Below are 11735 nucleotides of genomic sequence, written 5' to 3' on the forward strand. Positions count from 1 at the left end.
TGGCTTGTTAGGTGACCCCCTGTCAGATCCTATGGGCCTCTGTCGTGTCATACACGCTGCCTTGTAACTGCCTGTATATGTCTCTGAAGCCCTCCCTTGCTGGTAAATTCTGGGAAGGCAGAAACTGAGAGTGTTAGGTTCTCGTGGTATCTATGCCAGTGTCTTGTATAGAGCAGAGAATAAGTGTTTGTCAAAGAACTGGATGAGTAAGAGAATGACACTTGTATTTGGAAAACTTTGTTTTAATGACAGCACAGTAACAATTCTGTGGCAACTACTTCTGAAAATACCATTTAGGATGGCTCTGGAGGCATGTTAGGGGATGTTCAAAGCTAAAGCACAGTATGGCTTTCTGAACCACTCATTTTACTTGATGATAAGTGGTTTAAAATATTAATTTTAATAAAGTACAAATATGTTATATAGACTAATACGCAGTGCATAGGAAGCTTTATGATATCAAGGTTGTAATCATTTGGAGGGAGGTTTTAAGATGGGTAAGGTCAGACTTCTTAAGCTCCAAAGGAAACTATGTGCTTTGAGGAATATTTGAAGGTAACAGTTCAGCATCAGATAAAATTATTTAAAAGAAGTCCATATAACCAATCATCAGGAAAACTACAGAAAGAATTCCTAATTTGTGCAGAAGACCAGAATCTTTCCTTCTAGTGTAAAGATTATACAGATATCCAACAAAAAAGCTGAATAAACAGAGATTGTTTCTATCTGGTTAGGTTTATCACAAGTACAGCCTATGCAAAGCTTTTTTTGTTTGTTTTCAAAATAGGATTATATTAGTTGTTTCAGATTTCCACTAGTCCATACTTGGTACAAAAAAATTAGATAACACATTCCTGTGCAAAGTGAAATTTCCTCAGATCTAGCTTCATACAAAGGTTTTCAAATGTCTTATACTATTAATAAGATCATACTCTGACTATCGTGTGACTTTTCCCCCATATATAATATATATACATATTGTATATATATATGTATAATATTATGGGCCTCTATTCATGAAAATACAATAGATTTTGTTTATCCTTTTAAACTGTTGCATAGTATTATACTGCCTGGGTGTAGTTTAGTAAATTTAACCTGTTCTCTATCGATGGATGGTTGCTTTGATGCCTTGTTTGTAATTGCAAACATTTAATAATTAGTTTTAAACTCACTTTATCAAAAGATTTACCATGAAACAGATTAGGCCTCCATCCTGAAGTTCTGGTACACTTAACACTGTACAATGAACACTTAACAGTGTGTTAGGGAACTTTCAAAGCCATAAGCACAGTGTGTCTTCCTGGGGCATCCATTTTATTCAATGATAAGTAATTCAGAATATTAATATCTCTTCTTAAAAATTCAGTTGTATCTAGAGGAATACAGGAAGTATACAGAACTTTACAGCAAAAAAAAGACTTCAAAGACATTCCTCATTTTGTGTTAGGGGTTCAAGCCCCCAAAGATAAGTTGTCTTTCTTCTGCCATAATGGATATTTCAGTGGAAAAATTTGAGAAGTGCTTGTTTAAGGTCTCAAAATCTTTCAAATGCCTGAGAGAATTCCATACAAACTGGGGACTAATTATAATGGCTGAACTAGGCTCTTAAAATAGAAATCAGCCAAGAGCTCTGAAGATGGGCTCCTCAAAGTTAATATGAGGACATGGAGGAAAGGAGGGGGCAGGAGAGCAGAATGAGCCTTTCTCAGTTAGCCTAATAGCTGGATCAAGTCCAGGTACAAAAATTGGCTTGTGTGACAACTCAGACCAGAATAATTCTCTCTGCTCACAATGGGAAACATAAGATTATCTTTACTGTGGGTTTTTGTGCGTCTTTTAAAAGGAAGTATCATTTTTGTGAGGCTAATAGACTTTTCAAGTAGTGCATTCTTAAACTAGAAAGTCAAAGTTCAATCATAGCCTATTCATTTATCTTATTTTACTTGAATAGGAAACTTAAAAGCCCTAATGAGAGAACACTTGAAAAGACAGGTAAACTCTTGTTAATTATTCAAGCAAGTGAGAGGATTTACCCAAGCATCCTTTCTCTCTTGCTTGATTTCTTCTGGTGCTTTTAGAGCAACGGTACAGTTTAGTAGAGTTTCCCATCTTCCTCAGCACCTTCCATTCTGCATATGCCAAAAATAGTTGTTACTATGCATCGACATTTTTGTTTTCCACGCTAAGCCTACAGAGCAGAGGTGAATTATGATTAAAAAGAAACTGTTTTGCCTGTCAGAACATTTTACATAAAACAGCCTTTGAGTTCTGAAGGCTTTTAAGACTGAGCTCTAAAATCCTACAATATACATCTAAAATAATCTTTTACCTAAAAGCAAGAGTACTGGCCAACTGCCCTCCACCTTTTACTACTTGGAAATATTCCTTAGTACATAACAGTATTCAATGTAAGTGCATTTATTTTCAACTGTGTTCATTTTTAAATCATCACTCTAAATTAGGTAAGTGGATTCAGTAAAAATGAACATACCATTCATTATTTTTTTGTGAACCTGCATAGCTGAACACAATAATATTCAGTATAATTAGGCTGTCTAATATTTGCTTGAAATGTGTGTCATACATTATCATATGCTAATTGTGCATTAATGTTAACTATTCATGAGCACGAGATCAGTTAATGAGTTTTAAAGTAAAACTCATATACAAAAAAAGATGAAAAAAACCTCCCCATACAAATATAAGAACAAACCTTTTATTCTCTAAGGCATGTTAAAAAGATTATAAACGAACTGACCATTTTGATATCAGGATGTATACAGTAAATAATACGTGTAGAAATGCAGTCGTTTTAGGTCCCCTGGGGAAAACAGCAGTAATTCTTCCTCATGTGAGAAGCATGGAAAGAATGCCATCAAAAGAGGCTCAATCAATGTATTATCTTCAGAGCAAACAAGAGAGCTATACGTGAGGGCTGTGGATGGATATTATAGATGAGGGATTCTGTTGTCATAACCACTTGGAAAATCCAGCAGGATGCACATCCAATTCATAAAATAAATAGTCAACTTATTATTCAGGTTTAGCTCAAATTTTGGTGAGGTTGGCAAAATTTGTCACGGTGGAAATGTACTGTGAACTCAAACAAAAAGGCTCGTTTTGTTTAAGAGGCAGCTCTCCCCAGAATTGAATAGAAAACAGGGAGTTAAGTGCCCCATCCCCCAACTTTCATTAACCCTCAGACTAACAGGAAGGCTGTATACATTACCATCTCTGTGTCTCTTTTCCCCTTGGAAGTACTGAAGCGAAGCCAGAATAAGTATCTTGCTTAACGTGAATACACCATTCAGTCGGGGACGGCTGAGAGAATCCTATACTTCTAGCTCTCTGCTAGTCCAATGTGTCGCCCAGCTTGCTCTCCCTAGGCACCCAATTTCAGATAATCTGTGCGCTCCTTCACTTTATCTATTAGCTCAACCATATGTTGCTGGGTTTCTTTCTTTTTTAAGAATCTTGTAAGACTCCCTTTTCCCTGCTAACGTTGTCATTAACACTCTTAACCTGATAATCCTAGCTCTTGATCTTCCAGAACAGGGTTGTTCTTTCCAGGTGTGGTCATGTGGATTGTTCTGGTCTATCAATGTGACTGGAAGAGTCAAAAAGAAAACTCTTTAAGAAGCTGAGTGTGATCTGCCACGCTGCTCAGGTGATCATTAGAAATGGACACCAAATGAAGGGGCTGGGGAATCCCCCATCAGCCAGGATTCCCGAGTAATTATAAGGAGCCTTCCTGTTGAGCTTCTGTGGACATGTGTGGGCAGGAGACAAATGTTGTGTTCGTTCACTTGGCATTTGGGGGCTGCTTGTTACTGCAGCATAATCCAACATATCCTGAATGATACACGTACAAAACTGAAGCTAAGCTTCTTTCACTGGACATTGCCTGTGCGGTTTCTCTTGCCTGGATTCCTCCAAACAATTGTAGGGTTAGCTAGTCAGAGGAGGTGGGCAGGTAACAGATATCAGAGGGCTCAGAAGGTCTTATTTCATACTGGTCTCACTTTCATATGGGCCCTTAAACTTAGACATTTATCTCATCTTCAAACAAGTCAACATATACAATCACAGGGATAACCGATGAGAATCAAAGATGGTATTCATACACCTTTTTAAACCAGATGACTCCTATAGACTATACATAAGCATGTTTTGCAACCTAACAGTTATTCCCATGACTACAATTTTATTATGTTGCATTTTCTATGCAGAAAGCATGCAAAATAAACATTAAAATATACCTCAATTTTTGTAGCCTTGCTTTGAAATTTCCTATTTTCTTTCTTTTTCTGTCATTATGTACTAGCATCCTTTTGAAAATAGTAAAAGTCAGGGCTTCTCTGATCAGTGAAAATCTTTGGAAGAGCATCCCTTACCTCTTTACCAGTGAAAATTTCATTATCCTGGCAAAGGCACAAATGCGTACGTTCAAGTGGCCCCTCCTCTGTGAGCCTCCCTTAACATATATTACTGTTCCTTTTTGATCCATCAGCATTTTGCTTGTAACTCTGCCTTTTATGACATTCGGCCTGTCATTACAGATGAATGGTATTTACATGTCCACACCCCCCAGTCAGGTTGCTCTAAGTGGTTGACAGTATACTGCTTATATCTGTACCCCTCATGGCTCCTAGTGTCTGGACAGTGGAAAGCAATGTCAGTTGAACTTAACTGAGACACCTAATAGTTCCAAAGAGTGGACAAACTGGTAAGACATAAAACCTTTTCTAGGGAATAGACTCCACTCTCATTGCAACCAGGTGCAAATTTTGCATAAATATTATACATAGATGGTCTCTTCCAAAGAACAGAAAGGTGGAATCCTAAAGAAAGCATCCTGCTGCTGCTGCTGCTGCTGCTGCTGCTAAGTCGCTTCAGTCGTGTCCGACTCTGTGAGACCCCATAGATGGCAGCTCACCAGGCTCCCCCGTCCCTGGGATTCTCCAGGCAAGAACACTGGAGTGGGTTGCCATTTCCTTCTCCAATGCGTGAAAGTGAAGTCGCTCAGTCATGTCCAACTCTTCGTGACCCCGTGGGCTGCAGCCCACCAGGCTCCTCCGTCCATGGGATCCTCCAGGCAAGAGTACTGGAGTGGGGTGCCATTGCCTTCTCCAAGCATCCTAAAGCATGAGCTATAGTCTGATTTTATAGGCAAGTTCAAAATCCTTTATCTAAAACCTTGGATCAGATATGTTTGGGAATTTAAAAATTATCTAGAGTTTAGAAACATAATGTGTGCATAAATGTATGCAACATCCCCAAAACATTAATATTTCTACAGAGAAATGTATAAATATTCACAAAAAAGTGGAAGAAATACAGATATACATAGCCTTGTGTTGGTTTGGGTCAGGCTTTGCTGCCAAATAAGTTTCCAAAAGTATAAGATTTTGGAGTTTTAAGAATTATAGGTGAGTTATTATTAAACTTTATTACTAATGTTTATCTAGTACACAGAGAATCCTGATGATTATGGGAGATAATTTTTACCCAGTCCATCTTCATCAAATTTTAATTTCAAATTTTTTATTGCCAAAATACAATTTTTAAACAATAAGAAATGAAATTTAAAATATGCCATTGTTAAAGATTTTTTCATTAGAAGTTTAAACTCATTTTAAAAAAGGGTCTCACTAACAAAATGTTGATATATGGACTAGATCCAAATAAGAATGTCTTATATGGACATTAGCTATACATTAACTATAACATTAGTTAAGCACTAAAAGATACTGGTTAGAGGTTTAAGTCCTGTAAAAACATATCCTGGGAGTAATATAAAATGTTTCCTCTGGGTACCAGGCGAATTCTTGCAGTGAGTGTGCAAGGCTTCCCTGGGTCACTGGAGGAGAGCTATGTGACAGCGTATCTGAGATGGCACACACACGTGCACGTGCGCACACACACACACACACACACACACCCCCCCATAAATTTGCAAGTGGTTTGCCATAAAGGTAAATTTAACAAGAAAAAAAATCTGAGTGGTACAAATGAAATGTTCTCTACAAACATGTTTCAAAGACACACCATACTGATCATATTCTCTTCAATTTATCTCAACCAGGACAACTAGTGTTGACTTCATAGCATTCTGCAGGCAAAGGGCATGCGTAGTGTCACTACAAACTCACTCACACGCGGGGAGGAACAGGAGGGGAATAACACAGAATCTAACATAATGTGGTCTAACCTCCACTTTCGTGTTTAGTCGAGTTTTGCTGGGTGTGTAACAGAGGCCTTCACCTATACACGGTGGATTAGAGTTCCCAGTGCAGAACCACTGTGCCCAACACCCCAATTTGGCCCTCTGTGAACAGAAATGCTGCTTCTGGCCCTTCTATCTGGAGCCCTGTGAGCAGCACAACTGTGCCTGACCCGAAAGAACCTATAAATCAGCCCCAACCACTTGGGGAAATCATGTGCTCTGGAGCTCACACTCCTCTCTCCTTAGATCTAGGAATCAAGCTTTCCTTTGCTTCTGAACCAAACTATGTCTCTTTCCATCTCAAACACTTGTTGGGATCCAAATGGGCAGGTTGTGTAGCAGTAGTGCCAAAAAGAATGCCGGAAAGGTTTTCAAAATTTTCAAAAACAACTCAGGTAGCTTTTCATTCCTGTCCAGCTAGAAGTCCCAGGCTTGGGGAACCAAGCTAATTAGTAGGACTTCTTGATGAAAGTCCTAGTCTGGTGGCTTTTCAGAGTTCTCAAGGCATGAATCCGTGGGGCCAGGGTTCTGAAGTAAGTGTAGCAAATGAAGGCTGTTCTCTTTGGGAACCTCTGCAAATGTCCAAATCAGCTCTGGGGGAATAAGGGTGAAACCCTTGGCAGGCAACATTTTTGAATGTATAATTTCCCAAAAAAGACATACATCTACCATATAACTATAACCAAAAGATCAAGTGTATGATAATAAACTTTGCTACCAGTGAGTTCTGAGCACCTTGAAGATGAAAAATCCAGATCTTTTCAGAAGTTCAATGATTTTACTCATTAAACTTAACTTCCAATGTCCTTTTATACCAGAAAACTTAGAAGTCTTCTTGGGATAAGGGTCAGTCTAATCTAAGTCCTAGAAGCAAGGAAGCTGGGGTGGATGGGATGAGACAGATTCTGGGAGGGAAGGCCCTTCATGGAAACGTATTTTTTCACCTGTTTCATTTGGGAACTGTTGGAGGTTTAGTTGCTAAGTTGTGTCCCACTCTTGCGACCCCATGGACGGGAGCTCCCCCAGGCTCCTCTGTCCATGGGATTTCCCAGCAAGAATACCGGAGTGGGTTGCCTTTTCCTTCTCCAGGAGATCCTCCCAACCCTGGAATAGAACCCACATCTCCTGCAGTATAAGCATCCTCTTTAGTATTTGGCTAATGACCCAGCTGCTCTGAGACTTGACTGAACCGTACATCCCCACCAGCTGTGGTGGAAGACGAAGACTGGAGAGCCCCACACCAAGGCCTCCTGCTGGGGGCCAGAGCGCCTGGCAGGAGCAGGGGGCACTTGTGGCTGCCATTGCTGGGGGCACCACGAGGCTCTTATTTTCAAAAGGCAAGAGCTGGGTCTGGTGTTTACAGCAGACTCTTTCAGTCTTTCTTTGCCCTGAGAACCAGCAGGGAACACCACACCTTTGTCTTTCCCAACTTCTGAAATAAGGGACCAGGTTTATAAGTTCAGTCAAGGTGAAGTGAAAAGTAGGGGGCAGGCAGGGTTGGTGGTTGGCACAGGCTCCAGCCCTAAACCTGCTTTGGGCCTGAGCCTTTCCCATTTGCACCTAAGTTTATTGTTCAGGTGCAGACGATTCAGGTTTAACCAGGTGAGGGGCTCCGGAGGCTCTCCCAGCCCATCCTCCACCCCTTCTGAGTTGCGCCCCCCATCCCCAGAACTGCCTGAACCCTGGGTGGTAATGGTCTGCCGGCAGTTACAGTTGTTGATCTTATAATTGAAATTTAAAAGGGGCTCACAGCTGTCAGGAACGGATTTAACAGGGTGTCTCTGTTCCAATATTGCATGCGGCTGCCACTTTGTAATTGTGTGGTGTGTTTACGGGCGTCACAAAGAAGGGGGAAGGAAGGAAGCAAATAAAGAAACCCCTCGGAACTGTTTGTAGGGTTTGAGCCCCCAGGACAGGAAGATATGTTGGCCAACAGTCTAAAATAACACTGCTAAACCAGCAGGATCTGTGGTTTGGGAGATTGGGCTAAATAAACAACATTATAGTTTTTGCGCCTACTTGATAATTCAAATTTTGAGGATGGTATTTGAATGTCCTGCACCACTATTGTGCATAAGGGTGTCTTCAGTGATATCTTCACTGGACACTAATCCTCATGTAAAAATTGTCTTCTGCTTAAAGCATTGTTTTTCCTCTGATTTCTATGAGATTTGCTATTAATGATGCCATGTCGTTGGCCATCTTTTACTTGTATTTCTAAGGTAATTCTTTATATTTTTACTTCTAACCTTTCTCTGTCACTTTGTCTGGACTTACAGTTACATGGGAGGAGGGGAGCTTGGACCCCCCCCCCCCCCGCTCAAGGTCATAAGTAGTAAGTTTGAGCCCACTGATCTCATCTTGTTTCATGCTTTCTGGGTTTTATTCATTCCTGCTGTTTTACTGGTCTTCTCTCTTTCGCTCACTTCATGCAGTAGTTTCCTTTTCTCTCTTAACTCTAGCATTTTGCTGTAATTATGCTACAATTTAATCTCGATAGCCAGAGATTAAAGTGTGGATTTTGAAAACCTTACTCCCTGTCATCACTATTTAAAAGACAAGTGAATCTATTTCAGCCTCAGTCATCATCTTTATTTATTCCTACTCCTCTGTGGCTCAAGTTGGTCCATTCTTTAATTTTTAACCTGCTGTGTTTAGAGGGGGTGATGGGAGTGCTTCCAGGTAGAAAGAAGTGTTCCAATCCTGGGTACTACTCACCAACTGTGTTTCTGAACAAGTCAGCTAACATCTCTTTCATTCTCATTTCCTTCTGTGTAAAGTGAAGAAAATAATGTATTTTCTAAGGCTTCTGTAAGGATTGAATGAAATATTGTTGTTTCATTTCTAAGTCGTGAGTGACTCTTTTGCAACCCCATGGACTATAACCCACCAGTCTCCTCTGTTCATGGAATTTCCCAGACAAGAGTACTGGACTGGGTTGCCATATCCTTCTCCAGGGGATCTTCCCAACCCATGGATCAAGCAGGCAGATTCTTTACCACTGTACCACCTGGGAAGCACTGAATGAAATGACATCCATATAAACCAGTGCAGGATTTCATGTGCAATCGCTGGCTATTTATTGTTACTGTTATCATTGGAATATTAACTCAGAAACCCAGCCCCTGCCATATAGCCTCTGTCTTTCCAAACACATTTTGTTTTTATTTGTTAAGCAAAGAGGGCTTAATAGTTTGAAGGATTCTTGTTAAGCCCTGAATGCATAGAAGCACTCCTTTATGAATTGAAGCAATGTGTCTTTTGGCTAGGTGCTTTCCTAGGCCTGAAGGAGGAAGGAAAAGTTGGTTGACTGCTTTAATTAATAAATCTAGTCCCCACTGAAATCTCTGCTTCCTGTGAAACAGCTGTTTCCTCCTTGCAAATCCAGTTCCACAGGCAACCCCGGGTTCCTCTGAATTCTTACACTGACCAAGGTCTTCTAGCCTTCAGTTGCTCCCTCTAGAGAGAAGCACGAGCTTAAACCTGGAGACTCTAGAGTAGTGAGGGTTTGGGGGACTGATTCTGCCACTAAATATCCATGTGATCAGTAATGACTTCCTTTAGGGCCCATTTCTTCTTGACCATGGAGCCAAATTAGTTCAAACTTGCTAATAAATCATCGTTTTTTTTCAACCAGCCTCATCAGAAAGCTTTGATTACTGGCTGAATGCTCTGCTGATTAGCCTATAACAGATCTAAATTCAGTTCTACCTAAAAACCATTTTCTGTGTGCCTACCGTATGTCAAGAACTAGGGGAACTTCAGAAATAAGTACTTACGAAATGGACACATTCCAAACTACCTGTTACTGGCAGTGTCATGAAAGCACAGAGGCATCGCAACGACAGTGCACGCACAGACGCTGGCCCGTCCCATCTAAGAGCGTGCTGTCCAAAGCTAACAGCAGGGAAGAAGCCAGGAAAGGACACATGCAGCAAAAGGGCTATTATGCCCCAGCAGACACCCTCCCGCAATGCTTCTACCCAGTAACAGCAACGTTACCAGGCCCTTCTCTAAAGGCTTTCCATGTATTAATTTTCTGTATCCTCACAGAAACCTAATAATAGCATATTCTTCCCATTTTAAAGATGAGGAACTTGCCTACATAACAAGGCACATCTAGCAAGTTGTAGGCCCAGATATATGAACTCAGGAAATTTGACTCCAAGGCCCACATTGTATTTTTCAAAACCAAATTATATCTGGTGTCAACCTCACTGGGGCAGATAGAGCATTCAGAGTCAGGCATCATAGAGGGCTCTCCCTTTTCTTGGGGTACTCTAAGAGTCTGGGGAGGAGGGGCATACATGATCCTGAAAATGCGGGGAAAGGGCAGTTTTCAGTCTCCCACGATGACATTTGGGAAGAAAGGTGCTCTGACAAGCTAGCTCCTGCACACCCTTGCCTTAGGGTTCACTTCCCAAAACCTTCATCAGCTCTCCCCAGTGCAAGATCCCAGTACCTTCTCAGTGAGTGAGAGAGAGCACACTAGCTCTCTCAGCCATTAGCAGAACACACACACACACACACACATCTTCCAATTCTACTAAATCATTTTTCTCATTAAAGATAGAGGCCTATCCTCCCCTCAAGCCCACTTCCCTCACAGAGCATCCCTAGCCTGACCTTTGGAAAAAAAGGCCTGTTAACTCTTAGGAGAGACAAGAATGTAACACCATTTAGTGCTGACATTCCTACCAGGTAAGTAAGTAGAGTTAACTTCTCCTTCAGTTTAAATCACTTTCCAAATATTCTTGGATGTAAAGGGAAGTTCACCTTTGTTCTTGCAATGCTCCTGCGAAGCAAGTCTCTTTAAATACAGAAACCACATTTGGGCTAAATTTCAAATTAAGGATTTCCTTGCAGTTCTCATACTTAAAACGATGCAAACTGATTATTAAGCTAGTGTAGGGAAGAGCTGGGGAGGGGAGAAGACTGCCAGGAAACCCTCAGCCACGGAGGTGAGTGCCTGACCCTGTGATGTTGCCTTGTCTATATAATTTGCTGCGTGTTGCATCATACAAAATATGCCAACCTTTTTCCGCCTGCTCAAAAAAAGGTGATGCTAATTAGATCAGGCAAATAGCTGCTGTTGTTGATTCATTTGAAAATGATTATTCCAAGGCAATGTGTTATTACCCAGCAAGCCACAGCTTTGCCTATTAATGCTCTGAGGTGGCTGCCAGACTTCAAAGTCAGAGGTGGAATTTGAGGCTAGCAGTGCCTGCTGGGTCACTATCAGAGCCTTCATCTGAGGACAAGGAACAATCCATTGACATTTAAGAATTTAATCCCTTCTGGTTAGTATGAACACTACTATCAATTCAGTGCTAATAAATATCAGTTGGGACACTTCCCATGTGCAAAACATAATACAGTAGATTACACAAAAACAAATATGAAGTTAAGGTTCACTGTTAAGGTTCTTACATTCTAGTGAAAGAACTAAGATGCTGAGTCAAGTAATAATACAGAAACTTGCAAGTAGTATAATTAAGCAAAATAA

This window comes from Ovis aries, chromosome 2 (genome assembly GCF_016772045.2).
Source record: "Ovis aries strain OAR_USU_Benz2616 breed Rambouillet chromosome 2, ARS-UI_Ramb_v3.0, whole genome shotgun sequence".
In the NCBI taxonomy this organism is placed as follows: domain Eukaryota; kingdom Metazoa; phylum Chordata; class Mammalia; order Artiodactyla; family Bovidae; genus Ovis; species Ovis aries.